General features: G+C 41.4%; 1 long non-coding RNA gene across 1 annotated transcript in view; it reads right to left on the bottom strand.

The window, feature by feature from the left end:
* LOC129207963 (uncharacterized) overlaps positions 1-11362 on the bottom strand; it is a 28306-nt gene extending 16944 nt beyond the window's left edge. The window contains exon 1 of the long non-coding RNA XR_008577633.1: positions 11224-11362. This is a non-coding gene — a long non-coding RNA (uncharacterized LOC129207963). The remainder of the gene's footprint in view (positions 1-11223) is intronic.
* Between the last annotated feature and the right edge of the window lie 5180 nt (positions 11363-16542).

Raw genomic sequence — 16542 nt, 5'->3', positions numbered from 1 at the left:
ATGATGACCAAAGAAATAGATCAACTTTTTTTCTTCTTCCAAGTACGGCATTGATGGATTGTATCCCTAAGCTGTTATTACACTTATAATGTACTCTTCTGCTATGACAGCACAGCTAGTTTTTTAATCATTCCATAGTAATCAACTTAAGACAACATAGCAAGACTCATAATTCATGTTCTTTTCATTTTTGGCAGTGATGGGAAATGAAAATGTTTTTATTCTTTTGAAATAATTCTTACCTGACTAGGCTGAAGATTGCTTTAAAATTGTAAATAAATGGTTGTTTATTGAGCTGGAACTGAAAAGTGACACATTAAAATGCCCATTTCTGAAGAAAAAATAATAATTTAGGCCTGAGTGGAGCTCGAGTTGGTTAAAAAAATTGTTTTTCTTTTAACTGGTTCAGTGCTAACTAAAACCCGTACTTGCTGGTTAAGTTATACAAGCAATGCTCTATCGCCGTATTCAAGAGCAGAGTAAGTCTGTAGGGACAGACGGGCTTAGTAAAATAATCTCAGGGTACGTTTTCAAAAACTCCTCTTGAAAATCTGTGGGCTTAGGAGCCACGTTCCACTTTCGGCAGTAACTCAGAAGGCAGGCATGTTCTAGAAACGGTGATCAACTTAAGTTTGGTATATGAAGTGGAACTTGTAAAAATCTCTTGGAAGAAGAAAAAGAAAATGTAAGTAATTTCTCAAGGCATTGTAAGGATCGTAAAACTTTCCAGGACTTACTGTGCTTCTGAAATGTTTCTGCTAAGAAGAGAAAATATTTCAAGAAACTGGTTTTTGATCCTATGTCTAGAAAAACGTGGCATTGCAACACTACCAAAACCACACTAATAAAAACACTTTTTTTAAAAAATACTGACTCTGATCTGATAGTTTTTATATGAAAAAAAACAAAAAAAAACCAAAAAAAACAAACAGGATTTGCCCCATTAAATATGATTTGGCTTTTAGTGCACATTCTCTATATTTTACTTTAAAATGCTTATGCTAAAAAAATCCATAGATAACTTTTTGTTTTTCAGCATATACAGGACTAATGAGAAGTTTTCACAGTATTTTATCGCCCAGCAGCCCCAGGCACCCTTCGCATCGCTCAACAGCCTGTGCAAAGCAGCTTTCTCTCACCTCTGTCATTTCACCTTCATCTTCATATATTTCTAGTTACTTTCTGCTCATTTTTCAACTGTTTTGCAGTGTCAAACCCTTTTCTGGGCAAAACCTGACCTCCTGCCTTCTTTCTGCTGCGACTCCAGGTCTGGTCTCACCCCCCCTTAGGTGCTGGTGGCTGCTGGGCTGGAGTCCCCTGTCCCTGCTCCGGCTCAGGATGACACCTTCTGCCCTCCCCATACAGCAACACGTCTGCCGGGTTTATTTTGCCTCTGAGAATTCTTAATTGTGACCCTTTCATCTTATTTCTCTCTTGTTTGTAAATAATAAATTCAGTCACTTGTTCTCCTGTCTTTCCTCTCTCTGTCTTCCCATCACTCTGATGGTTTCAGCTTCTGGGAAGTAATTTTCATTTTTGCAGACCAAAGTCCAGTTTTAGACTGGGGAAAAAAAAAAAAAAACAAAACCAAACATCTTTCCAAGTGCAGTTACCATAACTGAATCAGAGATTTCACTGGACTTTTGTGATAGTTTAATGCAGGTAACACGTCTGGCTTTTCTTTCAAGCCATTCCTCCCTGAGCTCAAGTCTTGGTGGGGAATCCACATGTTTACAGCACAGAAGAGTTGATTCTCCAAAGCAAGAATTAGACAATGAAATTTGACATTACTATTGTTTTGAAATCCCTTTACTGTTATGGCCTGTTCCCTGTGGCCATTTAGGAACAAATGAAACAATATCAGAATTTTCCTGACAACAATTACAGCCAACTATTTCCTCATTCACCAAGTTGTTTTTTTCATTGCCATTAACACAACTTCAGTAAATGAAACAGAAACAACGGATGGGACTCAGTGTTGAAAAAGGGCATTCCATTTATCAAGAAGCAGCATAATACACTTTCAAGAAGATGATTTTTAGAAATTCCTAAGAAAACAGAGAACTCAAAACTTACTTTTCTGTACTAGGGACTGGGTCAAAAGCAACATTGAATCTATGCAAACCACCCGCTGCTTGCACAGACTGGAGACCCTCATCTCCAACCAAACTCTAAAACTGCAGATCTCAGCAGCAACGATGAATGTGTTCCCTGAAGCCATTGTGCCTAGAGATGATCCTATAACCATGAACCGGTCATGGTTTCCTCTGTATCAAGGTGTCTGCCAGCCTGCTCCCACCTGCAAGTGAAGGACCAGTTTTTAAGCAATCAGGGTTCATGGACAGTCCCCTCAAATGATTCACACAAAAAGAACATTTGTTGCTGGCAGACATAGGCAGCATTGCCCAAAACAAGCAAAGAAAGCAATGGTGAGCTTCACTCACTGCTCTGAGCTGGGTGCGGAACCATCTCTTGGCTCAGACTCATGCAGCCCACCCGTACCCAAGCAGTTTTCCTCAAATCCAGAAAAACCTTTTCCAAGACTTGCAATGGTGTAAGACAAGCTCTGGTGCCACGCAGGCCATATGTTCATGAAACATTTCAGGGGGAGGAAGAAAGAAAAAAGGGGGTTAGGGGGGTTTTTTGTTTATTTGAGTTGGCAGCAAAATTTCACGTGAGGAATTTTGAGGGAAGTTCAAGGCACTGTCAGCCTCCCTCTGCAAGAGAGCCAAGAAGTAGCTATGGCTCCTCCAGCCCTCAGTAACTCGTAAAGGAAATGCTGCCAGGAACAATCCTCCAAAGAAACTGGGATCTCAGCGCTGCTCTCAAACATGAGTGCTCCTTTATAGCCTTTTAAAAATCTTAATCTTTCTAACCATCCAGCTCAGATACCAGAGCTGGTCAGCATGCAACCTCCCCCAAGAAAAAAAAAATGAAAGTGAAAATGCCGCTGTAAGCAATGAGAAATGTAGATTACCGACTTTAACAAGCTTCCACAAATCACCGACATCTTAGGTTGCAAAGGTCGGCTCCAGCACGGTTACTGATATATTCCACTTCGTGATGGCTGCGCTCTTGTAAGGCTGAAATGGGCCCTATATGTCACACAGATTGGGTTTGGACTGCTGCCGATGGAGCGCCAGGGAAGCAAAGCAATCACTCTACAGACGCACAAATACCGCGTATCTTGTTTCACAGGAAAGTCAAGAGGCGAGTGTTTGTCTTCCATCCTAAAAGAGCCATAAATACCATTAAATTCCCCCCAAAAAACCCTCTTTTAAATGTCTACAGTTTAAAAAGTTGTTAAAAACCAATAAAGTTTTATTCTGACCATAGGTATATAGTATATGATAAAACTACAGTGTGCAATGTAATTTTTAAAAATGTGAAAAGGGATTTAAAACAAACATGGGAACATTCCCCTTACTGCGCCGCCTCCGTTAGAAAGCTCGTGCACGCCGATTCCAAAGCTCCCATTAATCACTCCCGAAGACGGCCGAGCTACGGAGGAAGCACTGGGCTGGCAGGGCTTTTTCCTGGTTCTGCAAAAGGTCAAGACCTTTTAAAATTATTTTATGGGGAAAGTACAGGAAGGCTTCACATGCATGCACAGAGAGATGCAAGCAATAACTCAGAGCCCTGTAGTGACTTCAGTACTGTACGGAGGCACGCGGGTACCAGCTCTCCCCATAATGTAATAGGACACGATACGAAATAAATTCATACCTGTTAGCTGTTCAAAAATCCTGCGTATAGGCTAATTTCAAGACAGTCCTATGATGTAAACCATATCTTTCCACAATGAAGAATACTTTCTTTTCAGTAAGAAAAATGTCCCCTGCTTGTTTTGCTTGCATTTCTCATCCCCCACTTGTTGCAAACGCCGGTAGCAGTTTTCGTTGCATCACCTCTACTGATCACAGCAAAGCATTCCTTTATCAATAAACAGCATTGAAGCAGCACAGAGACAGCCCCGGGAACTCTTTACCAACAAGAATAACTGATTCTGGAAGATAAACTAGTACATCTTCACCAAAAGCCCACAACGCTCAACTTCGGAAACCTGCTTTTTGTTACTAAATGTTGGGGCAATATTAATCGTGCCTTTTTTTCATGAGAAATGACTAACAAATAATTAACGCAGAATGTTACACTTAACAACAAAAAGACCCAACAAATAATACCTAAAGTGCTGCCTATTTAGCCACCAGACTATTTGCTTTTTCACAGAATTTGTTTAGGGAATTACGAATGCTGCTAAGTTGCTTGGTGCTCCTTGCCTTTCGCCATCATTATCAGTTATCTTCAGGGGTAATCATTTTTCTTAAAATCATGACCCATTTGATATCTTAAAAACAGCAACATTAATTTTCATTTGTCACATAGTAGGGTATAAATTGACTAAATGTTAATAGCATTCTTCTTGAGTAATCAGTTCTACATGATTAACCTAAAAATTGCCAAAATATTGTTTACTATTCATTTGTTTCTGAAGAAAAAGAGAGCCACGATCCATGAGTTAGAGCAAGATTAATTTAGTTTCTGATCTGTATTAAAACTTGCCACAATGATTCATAATCATTTTACTCAATATTTATCCTGACAAAACTATTTAATTTGGAGAGCTCCTCATAATGTAATAACGCTGCCCAAAAGCATCGCTCTTTCCTCGAGCTTGCAATCGGTTTCAATACATGCAATCGAGAGGTAGGTATGTTCCTTTAGTTACAGGTTTGGTTTTTTTAAAATCTAGTCTTAACTTTTTCCACTGCTTTTTTTTTTTTTTTTGCTACAGTAGAATATAGTCGATGGTCTTTACCACCATCTAGTGGATCTAATTACTTACAGCAAGTCACAATAATATCAAAGAATAGAGACAAAAAATATGTTTAATCTGTCCGATATATGGAATTTATCTGTCTGATGGAAAATATGGCATTAGTTACCACATTGTGCTTATTTCCATGTATTGCAGCCTGTCATACAACACCACTGCTTCGTTAAAAATGGAGAAAACAGACTCTGAGGGAGATAGTGCTTAAAAATAAATAAAAAAAAGCGAGATGCTATACAGGGCATAATTGAGCTCACAGTTATTTTTATAACTTACGACGAGCTTTGGGGTCAGAATACTATTCCAGCTCTTAAAACACGAACAGCAATTAACCACTGATTCTCACAAATGAAAGAACCTGAAATACAAATTATTTCTCCTCCGAAGCACTGATTTATTTTTTTTTCAGAACTTTAGGGCTATATTATCAGTTGTTTAAGTAGCACAACAGCTATGACTCCACACGTGCCTTCACCAGCCCCGGGCGCGTGTCCCCCGGGGGTCCCGCTGCTGCCTGCCACCAGCTCCCGCCGCGCCGCTGCTGGCTCCAGGTCGGACCTGCAGAGCCCTGAGTGGGTGTTTACTTCTGCACAAACGTCTTCATCCAAGGCATTCGCAGAAAAAAAGAGCATTAAAATCACACACCGTCAAAGCAGAGAGAATTTAAAAGGTGCATCGGCGATAGTCTCCCTTTAAAACTGCTTTCCTTCAAGCTGCAAAAAATGTCTATAACTGAAATACATCTTCAGGACTTGATTTATTTTTGATGGAGGGAAAAGAAGAGATGCTGACGAATGACAAATTTTTCCCTCATCACATCAAAATGGATTCCAACCCCACAAAAACACTTTTCACATGGACGCTGCTGCCCACTGCTCAGAGGTGGGAAAGAGGAGCAGTTTTTCCACGCTGGGTTTAGTGATGAGGATCTGGCTTCTGCTTTTGCTACAGGATCCGGATACAATTTTGAGCCAGGACATTTAGATTCTGCTCCCTTACCTGTATACTGGACAAAAACACCTCCGTCATTCACGAGCATCAGGATATAAGGCATTCACCATCGTGGGGGTCCTGTGCAATGTAGGAGGACAGCGAAAGTGCAGATAACAAAAGTAGGAGAAGCTTGACTGACTTCATCATATTTCATAAAGAAAGAAATAATAATTTTTTGGCAAGTATAGAAGGCTAGTTTTCTTTCTCCGCGTGTCGCAGAATGGACCTAAATCGACTCCTGTGCTCCCACGACACTGCAAAATATGGAGCAACATTTTCCAGCTGCGGGACCGAATGGCCCCGGCACTTCTCAGACCTCTTCCCCCAGGAACGGGACGGGCAGCATCACCTGCGCCCCCTCCCAACACCGGCCCTTGCCTTTGGGCATACCTCACTGCTCAAAAACCACATCGAAACCTCCAAAACCAAGTGAATTGAAGCTCTGCTTCCAGCCAGGTTTTACTGGGGAGGTTTGTTCTCCCCTAAATCCCTTGGATAAGACTGAGACTAACAATGCTTTTCTAAACATGCTTCTTGTTCTGAAATTTTTGCTTGTTCTGAGCAAAATTCAGTGGTGCCCCAAGCAGAATGTATTCTCTCGGTGCCAGGAGGTGTACCTGTACCTTGCCTGCTGCCACGCTTCAGGACACACCGCCAGCCACCCCGACGGTCTCCCTCAGCCATTTGCCTTCTTAGGAGTGCATGGTTTTATACAGATTGAGTGCAACTCAGACAAGCTTCCAAAATAATGTTGAGTGGTGTTGCCTTCAGCGTTCTGATGAGGTGTTTTGCTTTCAAGCACATAAACGTATCATCCGATTAACTAATCTGTGATTTTTTTTAATTCTGCATCACCATATTCATTCCTCAGCCCTGGCCAGGCTACAGGCTCACCGAGCCTTTGCTCACCCACCTGGAATGAAATAACATATTAATCGCTGCGATGTGGTCGATGATCTACATCCACAACTGCTGCATATTGCCATGTACGTAACTGCATGGGTGTCTCTATATAAATACATAGCTTCGTCAGTGTTCCCAAATGACCTTTAGCGTTGCTCCATGTCAGTAAAATTTGCTTGGCTTCTCCCTCACTCAAACAGCACATTTTTAGGCAGTGAGCAGAAGTGTCACCGTGCCCTGCAGCCACTTGTGGCTTCCCCCACCTTCCCCCAGTCTGGGAAACACTGATCACCCAGTTTATAAAGCAGTCGGATGCACAAATGAGATTTTATGCGCTCGCCAAGACACTGGAGGTTTCTGCTCAAACTTATGTTTATCTCACTGCTTTATAATGTTGGAAGGCAACATCACAATCATGATGCCCAGGTTTCTTTAGCCAAAATATCTCTGCAAAGAAGCTAACTGCACCGGCAAACCTTACCCTGCCCTAGCACACGATGCTGAATTACCAGCAGTCTTCTTCCCAACTACGCAGGGATTTATTCTAATTTCTGGCCTTTAAAAAAAAAAAAAAAAAAAAGGATTTCTTTTTTTCCTTAAAGGGAGAAAAAAGCCCCCAGCAGCTTCTCTCATTGATACCCAGTAGCAGGACTGTGTCCTTCCTGGAGGGACCTCCGATTTTGCACCTGATTAAATAGTAACTCCGGGTTAGAGTCATGCTCTTGGTGACTCAGTGATCTGGTTGACTGGCTGACAATCTCCACAGGGTAGAGTGCAATTTATTTGTGTGCCCCAATTAGCACTGCTAATTGGGGCGCACAAAATCTGTGTAATTTTTTTTTTTTTTTAGGGTTTGTTTTGGTTTTTTTTTTTAAGAAGTCAACCACCATTCTGGGTATGGCAGGCGGGCACTGAAACAGGAGGGGAGCTGATCTGCCCTGCTCTTCAAACACCTGAGCAGGGAGTGGGAAAAGTACTGTTCAGAGGGATCTAGATGAAGGCAGACGTTCTGCTGTGTTTTCTCAACTGCTTCGCGTGCCTGGATTCAAAATTCTGCATTTCAGCGCACACCGGCAGAGCCGGGCAGCTGCTCGAGGGGGAATTTCTCAGGGCCTGGCACCCCCCAGGAGATGCTGAGCTCTCCAGGATCCGCTCTGCACACTTTGCGCATCTGTAATTCTGTACTGCACACGCCGCGGAACCCGGAACCCGATATTTTAGCTCTGGTTTCAATGCGTTATTACAGAATGCTAAATTTATGAAAAAAGAACAGCAACAGAGGATTTTAGAATCACCTGAAAGATTTCTGATAATATCAAGTTTTATAAGTTTTTCTTAGGACAATGCAGCAGAGCAAAGAAGTATTTTTTTATTAAAATGTGCATGGTATTACTTAGGCTTAATTATTTCAGCTGTCTGCCAGATACCATAGGTACTAAGTAAATGCTAGCAACTCCTTACATCATTACTCTGATATTTGCACACAGAAATGGCAGTTCAGATGCTTAACTGCCATTAGCATGCATTAATATTTGTTTTGCATGCACAGTTGTAAGTTAACTGTTTGTGTAAATATAGGCATGAAATAATTTGTACACTTTTGCACACACAAAAATTAGCTCTTTAAGATCAAGCAATACTTACTGCATCATTTCTGTGGCTGATGCTCCAAACAGAATCCCAGATTTGAATATAAATATTTATCAATTCAAAGAGGATGTGTAAAATAAACAGCCTAGAAAATGAGATTCTTTTTGCTTTTTTATTATGCCATTTGATAACATTGGAAAAGAATTACTGTACACTTCTCCAGCTAAAAAAACCTCTCCATTTCAGAAGCGCAAGCTGATTTTATTTTGATCTATTATAATAATAAAAGAACAATTATCTCTTTCCTAGCAGCTTCAAGCCTAAATCACCTCATGTGCTTAATTCAGGATACTGTGAGAAAGCACAGGATTAACAAAGGGGCATCTCACATGGGTACAGCCAAGCACCAAAGGGTATAAAACCCACAAGACACTTGAAATTTGGACATGTTATTAACGACTGATATTCGAGGGCCATAAAAGCGACTGAAACAACCTACGGCAACCCGGGAAAGCCCCTGCGCCAGCACCTCCATCCCACCCCAGACAAGCCCAGAGATGGAGGAAGGGCTGAGAGCTGGTTTGGGGTTTGGGGTTTTGGGAGCCGAGCGCTGCCGGTGCCAGGGAGCTCTGCGGTGCAACGCGGCAGCGCTTATTTCATTACTTCACACGTTACTTCACTATCCATGGGCTTTTTACTTTGAAAGAAAAAAAAAAAAAATCTGCTTTTATGGCTTTATCATAAATGACAAGCAAAAAAAAGTTTGCTCCTAGTTTATTGGGACGTTACTTGATTAGAGCATGTATGTAAACAGTTAAACTTACCCTTAACTTGCAAACTAATTAAGGTCACACATGTAGTAAGGGGCCACAGAAGTAAATGGTGAGCCAAAAAGCACACAGCCAAATAGTTTTTAACATCCCACGGTCCTGCTTGCCAGGTGGCATCTCTGTAGCACTGCTCCATGGTATGAGCTCCCGCCTGTAGATAAACCGCGGGAAGCATTTTCTCAACTCTATAAATGATCCCTCCTATAAAAAGATTAAACCAGGTTGCATGTGCATGCCCCTGGCTCTTCGGCTGAGCCAAAGTGTGCTTTGCAATGGATTGAGAAATAAGAGAGCAACTGTACGTCTCCTCTCCGAGCCAAAACAACTGTCTTGATCTGACCTATTTTAATTACACTACAGATAAAGCGAAACGCTTTTGAAGTTGCTGAACAACAGTTTTAAAAGAAATGCAGGCAAAATCAAAAGCAAAGATAAATAGAAGCATTTCCATGTATAACTGCTCCGGTCCCAGTGAATATCTATAGCCGACTCCGAATCACTCGAACTTCAGAAATGGAGACTTGTGACACCGACATTAGCACCCCTCGTCACCCGCACATTTACCACTCAGAATCTCATAATAAAAGTTAATTATTTCTAGATCCTTGCCTGTAAAACAATTTCCTTTGTTCGGCCCACGTGTACTTCAGGCACAGATGCGTGTTGCTGCCGGAGCCCTTGTCTCACTTTTTGCAGGAGGGATAAAGGGAACCTCGGCTCCACAGCCTTGTCTCAGGATTCACTCGCCAACCGTCCCGGGGAGCGCCCTGGCGTCAGCATGGCCCAGAGACACAGGCAAGTAGCAAAGCAGCCAGCCAGCGATGTTCCTCTCCCGAAACACTAAAACCTGCCTAATTTTATCTCCCAAAATTGAAAGCAGACTTTCTGCCGGTGTTCCCATACCTGCCTTCCCGTCCTCCCCCCTCCTTTCCCATGGGATTTCCTCCTAAAGCCTGAGACCTTTTAAAATGTTCAAAACTAAATCTTGACTCTGTAACCTGGGCTCATCTTGAAGTGAGGTACAAGCCCAGATCCCCAAATGCAGGGGTTAAGCAGCAGCTCCCGTGTGCTTTCACTCTCCCTTCGGGCTCCTGTAGAATCCCAGCATCTTTCATTGCTACTTTGATGCTTCACCACTTCCCAGCAGGTCCCTTCCCTTCGCTTCCCCTGGAAAGGTCTGGCAAAACCATCTCTCCAACAGGTTTTGAAATGACATCTCTTCCCCTGTAGGTGTTACTCTCTTCCCTCGGTGTTTTCGCCTTTCCAGAGCCATTACATCGGCCCGTTCATTCCTCCGAGATCCGCGTTGTCCCTCGGGGCTCGCAAGGCAGCCGCTTGGCAAAACGCAGTCAATTTATTTGCATGCTCTTCATTTCAAAACAGAGGCCACAGTAAATTTGATGACACTACACAAATGCTTAAATTTCAGTACACACTTCGTTAGACTGAGACCGACCGTGCCGTCCTTACGGGAAATGCAGATGGGGTGGGGGAGAGGAATGTATATATGCCTACGTATTTTGAAATAAATGTATATTAAGAACAATATTTTCAGTAAAACAAATTCTCAGCCATTCCTTTTTCTCCACAGTAAGGTGAATAAGCTCCAAAGGGAAGGAGTGTGATGAAAAGGAAAAGCAGAAGAAGAAGGAACAGACGGGAATCGCGTGCAGCTGGGAAGGAAAAACTTTGCAACAGTAATTAATATGGAAATAATCTTCACCCACTCTGCAGAAAGCGTGACATATGTTAAGGTCATTACAACTCAGAAAATCTTTTCTAAGCTGAATCCTTAAAGGAGGATGATTTAAATTAATAGGTACAAATACCCTCGGCCACCCAGGCTGCACAACAGTGCCCGCAATTGCAAGCACAGGCCGAAGGAGAAGAGAGCAGATTGCCCAAAGTACGGTCTGACCCAACACCATCCTCTCGAGAAGGACAGCAGAAAGTTCTGTCTATCAACACAAAGGTGTAGATGGGGAACTGTGAAAGCAGTGATTCCTTCTCAGACATTACTCTCTTACAGTGTATTAGGAAGAGCACAGAGGAGTTGTAGTAATTAAACAGTACCGTTGTAGCAGGCTGGCAATAACAGCTCTCGTAGCTGACTTCCAGCCACCATCGCTGAGGGCACAAACCCACTTGACTCCCACAAGTCCGTCTGTCCTCCTGGTGATTCCAGCACAACCTCATTTTCTTCCTGGCAATGGCAAACTCTGTCCGCTTTCATCACCAGGCTGAAAAACAGAATTTCCTATGCAAGTCACACCTGCAAAAATATATTCAGCATGACAGAGCTAATCAATGACAATACTGCGGAGACAGTTGAACAGCACTTCCATGGAGATCAGCCCCGGTTTGTAAAAACTCTGGGCCGCAAATAATTCATCGCCCCTTTATTAAATAATTAGATACTAACAGAGAACCGCTGATTAGACTGTACTGATATCACAGTGTATATTTTCTCTCTTGACTTTGTCACCGAGGTCACCATACAACCCAAAGCCGAGGAGGATAGAGGGAGACAGCGTATGGGCATGGCTATATAGATAAGCCTTTCATTAACCCTGCTGATCCCCCATAATTTCATATGTCAGCAGCTAATCAAGGACTCACTGACATCATCAAGGGTTAGGGAGAAAAGATCTCCCGAGGGAACGATCACTTCTCACAGGAGAAAGTCTATACTTACACCGGGAGGTTATGTCTATTTTGCAAATAAAGTGTTCTTGCATTATTTTTAATTAGTGTTGAAATATATGTTTCTACTGTTGGCGACAGTGATTTATTTTCAGCACGATGGAGATGGCAGTTAAAGGCTCAGTCCCTGATAGCCCACTCGTTTCAGACTTTGTCCAGCTGTTCTACTCGGTCACTTAAGAAACATAAGCCAAATCATCTTCTTACTCTTAGTCCCCAGTTTTACTAAGGTCATTGGTTTCCCAGCCAGAAGAGGAAATACGAGGGACACTGCGTTTTTCATACTGAGTTGGATTTTAATCATTTTGTGTTTACTTAATACTTTTATCCCAAAAGATTTTGTAAATCTAATCAACACAGCAGTTAATTCATCTACAGCCAACATAAAGCCTCCTCTTAAGCAGGCTATAGATGCCTCTTTAACAGCACACCATGGTACCAAAAGGACAGTCCAGGGGTGGGGGGGTTCACCCACATCAGCAATGGGGTGTGCTGAGCCTAGCTAAGGATGCTGCCCGGGGGCTGTGGCATTATATACCTGAATTTCAAGGAGACAGCACAGCACCTGCAGGAATAACGCGTGGGCAAACCTAGCCCATGTAATCCAAAGGGTTTCCCAAAGCAACGCATTTTCCCACACCCTGCCTGAGCACCAAGGCAGAAGGTAAGTAAGTGCAACGTCGTTTGTCTGTCAGCCCAGCCCAGCCCTGCTGTGTATGTGATCTTAGGAGCTCACAGCCCGCACTGCTGCAGCTGCAGGGGTATTTCCAGCACATGGTGTGGATAGGGAGCGTCACACAGCTCATTAACACTAATCGAAGGCACTTGCTAATGAGGAAGAGGCAGGCAGCAGGGAGTGAGGTGCCTCACACCCCCAAAAACCAAGCCTTGGAAAACTCTGCATCACTTTCCATGGACGTGTATTTTATATTTGGAAACAGGCAGTCTTCCTATGGTGCATTGTACAGGTATAAATTTAACGAAAGTCAAATGACGTTCCCTCTTGCACTCCAATAACGCACACTCCTCCAGTCACCTCTTACAGCATCCTCAAGCCTGGCTCAGCACCATGCTGCATGGTCATGAGGCAATTACCTCAACCAAAAAATAGTAATAAAAAATATATTCCTTGGTCATCGTTATCCTACGTACTGATGGATTCGTGCAACAGGAGCTGATGTGGCAGGATGCTGAATGCCCTAAATCCCTAATGACTACGTGTGCGCTGAATGCCCAGTGTCCATGTGTCTGTACCGATACCTATACATCCATCTACCGTTCAGCAGGAGACATGTCACGTCCCCATTGTTTTTCATATGGAAAAACTTGCCCTACCCCAGTAAGACATTATATATGTATAACTAATCCATCGCCATCAACAATCTAAATAAAGGCTTTCTGATTAATCAGGTTAGCTTTAATACATAAGGGTACCTTGTATCCAGAAAGGGTATACAAAATCTAATTACAATAGACCTTGATGATAGTTAAAGTGCAGGAGAACCTCACACTGCAGTCCTTCAAAATCATCTGTACAGAAAGGGAAAACAGATATTGCTGCCTTAACAGCAAGGTTTGCCCTGTGCTGAAAGAGAATTATGAGGAAATACATATCACGGAATCATAGAATCTTTAAGGATGGAAAAGACCTCTAGGATCATCAAGTCCCACATCATCCAACACCACCATGTCTACTAGACCATGTCCCAAAGTGCCACGTCTATATGCTTTTTGAACACTTCCAGGGACGGTGACTCCACCACCTCTCTGGGGAGCCTGTTCCAATGTCTGACCACCCTTTCAGTGAAGAAATTTTTCCTAATATCCAACCTAAACCTCCCCTGGAGCCATCTGTTTCCTCCAAACAAGAGATTATGATGTGTTTTTAAAAAGCATGTTAAAAATAGAATTAGTTAAACAAATAGTTTCAGGGTGTGGGGGAATATTACAGTTGAATTCTACTTAGAACTGGGCTTTTTTTTCTACTGTAATAGACGCTGCCCTTCAAGTTAGCAGATCTTACAGCGTAGATCTCCAGTTTTTCTTTTTTTTCAGATTTTGGGAGAGTTAAGAGCTAAAAAATGTACTCAGGAGAGGAAGACAGTGTAATTATTTTTACACAACTTTTGCTTAACAGTAATAAACTAAGGACATCACAAATCACTGAAATAGGTAACTCTTACAGACATGCTCAGCTGATCAAAAAAAATAGTAACATGACACATATCTACTTATATTGAACAAAAATCTTCCAGCAGTGGTAGGACTGGAAAACAACAATATTCTAAAATGTCATTTCTTTAAAGATTTGCACTTTTTCTCATTGCTGCAATCATATATATATATATATATATATTCCCAAAATTCCATTTCTGCTTAGGACCTCTTCTCTTCTTGGCACTGACAACTCTGCACCTACAGATCTCACGGATCTTGGCAATCAGTCCTAATCTATCACTTAAAATGTTGGAATTACAGAATTACTTCTTGTAATCTTCATTCCGCTTCTCCTGTTTGCTTGAATACAAATATTTTAATCGCGAGGGAACTGTGCCTAATATGCTACCTTCTAGTTCAAATCATGACCTTATATATTATAACACAAAGCAATTAATAGCAGCATATCCAGGAAATTACCACTTATGATCAGCTGCCTGCCAATACATTATAACCACACCAAAATTAAAGAAGAAATTGTATTTGCCTGGTAATATTTCCTATTTAAGTTGGTATAGAGGTTTTCCCTTCCACAGTTCTTGTGAAATGGAACATCACTTATTAGGAAACTTTCACCTCTCTCTCAGGTATGATTTTCACGGTTGCTAATGTATCCACTTAAAATCTTTTTCTTAATTTCTGGAGTATAAGAGCGTGATCCAATTGCCAAGCATCGGCACCACGTGGCACTTCCTTAGGGTGCGCAAGACGCGCCCGTGGGACTGGCAGAGAGAGCTCAGGATCTCCTCGCTCCTGCCATGGCAGCTGGGGACCGGGCAGAGCATCCGAGGGAGACCGAAATGGCCACCAAACTGAGCCCTAAATGCAATAAATCTTGATGGATACTTTTTTACTCAAGAGCTGGAATAATTACTGAAAAATCACTATCTAGAAGCAACGCGGAAAAAAAAAAAATCAGCATTATACATGTGGGATAATATTTGAAGAATAAGACCTTACTTCCTTTTCTCAATGATGATGTGGCTTCTTAGACACATGAGAGTTGCAGAAAGTTATGGTACTTCAGGTTTCTTCATTTTTAATTCCATCTGTTTTGCAAAATCGGAATTCAGAATTAAACAAACAAACAAACAAGCTGCATTGCTTTAAAATTGACCTCTGATTTTATTTCTTCAGCATGTTATTTATTTATTGCTATAGTGAGACCTAATTTCTACTTATTCGGGATTTTTACTCGCATCTAGTTCTCCTACAAGGTCTATTTATGAATATAAAGCTGAATTTAACCCAGTTTTTACTTTAACTATATCGGTCTATAATTGTGAATAAGGATTTTTGAAGTCAGGACCATATAACCCCATTTGCTCCCTGTGACCTGGGTATCATCTTTAGGTATATCACCTAAATAAACTTAAATGATCACACCCTTACACAAAACTTACACGAAAAGACATATGGGCAATAAAGAGAACAAAATCCAAACTCAAGGCACAAATAATATTTTCGAAGCGTCATCATTTCAACTGATCCATGAGATTTATAGAATAAGTTAATTTGCCATATGCAAACCAAGGTTTCCCAGTGTTCCTGGGTTACTGTGGCATAGGAAATTCAGTAAAACTATATATAAACAGGCAATTCTTAGCGTATGCAGAAGGCACATCTGATAATCTCATCGTGGTCCTCAGCCTTGTTATACAGTTTGTTCTGCTTGGGATACAGTATAATCTCACACCTAAATATATGTACTTTAAGGTACTAAAGGTTAAATATCTGTTCTCCATTCCTACCTACCCCGAAATTACAAAAAAGTTCCTTTTTTTGCTGATATTGCTATGTTGGTGCCGCGAAGAGGATTCAGTCAACCTTCTAATTTTAATTTTCTTGAAGAATCCCCGGAAAGATATGTAAATTGTTTCTTTCAAGATACTGAGCGCTTTGTTTTGCTTCAAAATACATCACTAGAAGCAAAGTCTAAGCTTCAATAACTTCTGAATGTCAGCACATCTCTGATTTCTAAAATGTGTGGTTTAGTCAGTGATATTGTGAGCGAGGAGCCTGTTCCAACTCCGTGATAATGCCGGCATTAATTTTCACTTATAATTGTTTCTTCCTTAAACAGCCCCACAGAGAGAGACTCGCATCCCTTCATTACACATAACTTATCATGGCATTAAATTTGCCTAAATTGTACTCTAGTGCTGCCGTATTGCTGACCCTTAAGCCTGTAAACAAATACATTTGTTCTCCGTATATTTATGTTTTGTCTTCTAAATTGTGAGAAAATGAGCCTAGAATCTTCATATTGTAATTGTATCATCAAAGCCTGTTGAGAATGCGATAAAGTAACCAGAAGTTAAATTATCAATAAGAGTCATTTATTTTGCATTTTTATTTTAAAGAATACTTATGAGAATTGTGATAAATTAGCAGTGACAAACTACTTCTTGCAGGCTGATTTTGTGTGGAGAGTTTAATTAAACATTGCAGCTGTTTATCTCTATGGTGATT

Source organism: Grus americana, chromosome 6, assembly GCF_028858705.1.
Source record: "Grus americana isolate bGruAme1 chromosome 6, bGruAme1.mat, whole genome shotgun sequence".
NCBI lineage: Eukaryota > Metazoa > Chordata > Aves > Gruiformes > Gruidae > Grus > Grus americana.
Note: the sequence above shows the minus strand (reverse complement) of the source record. Positions and strands in the feature narration are given on the sequence as shown.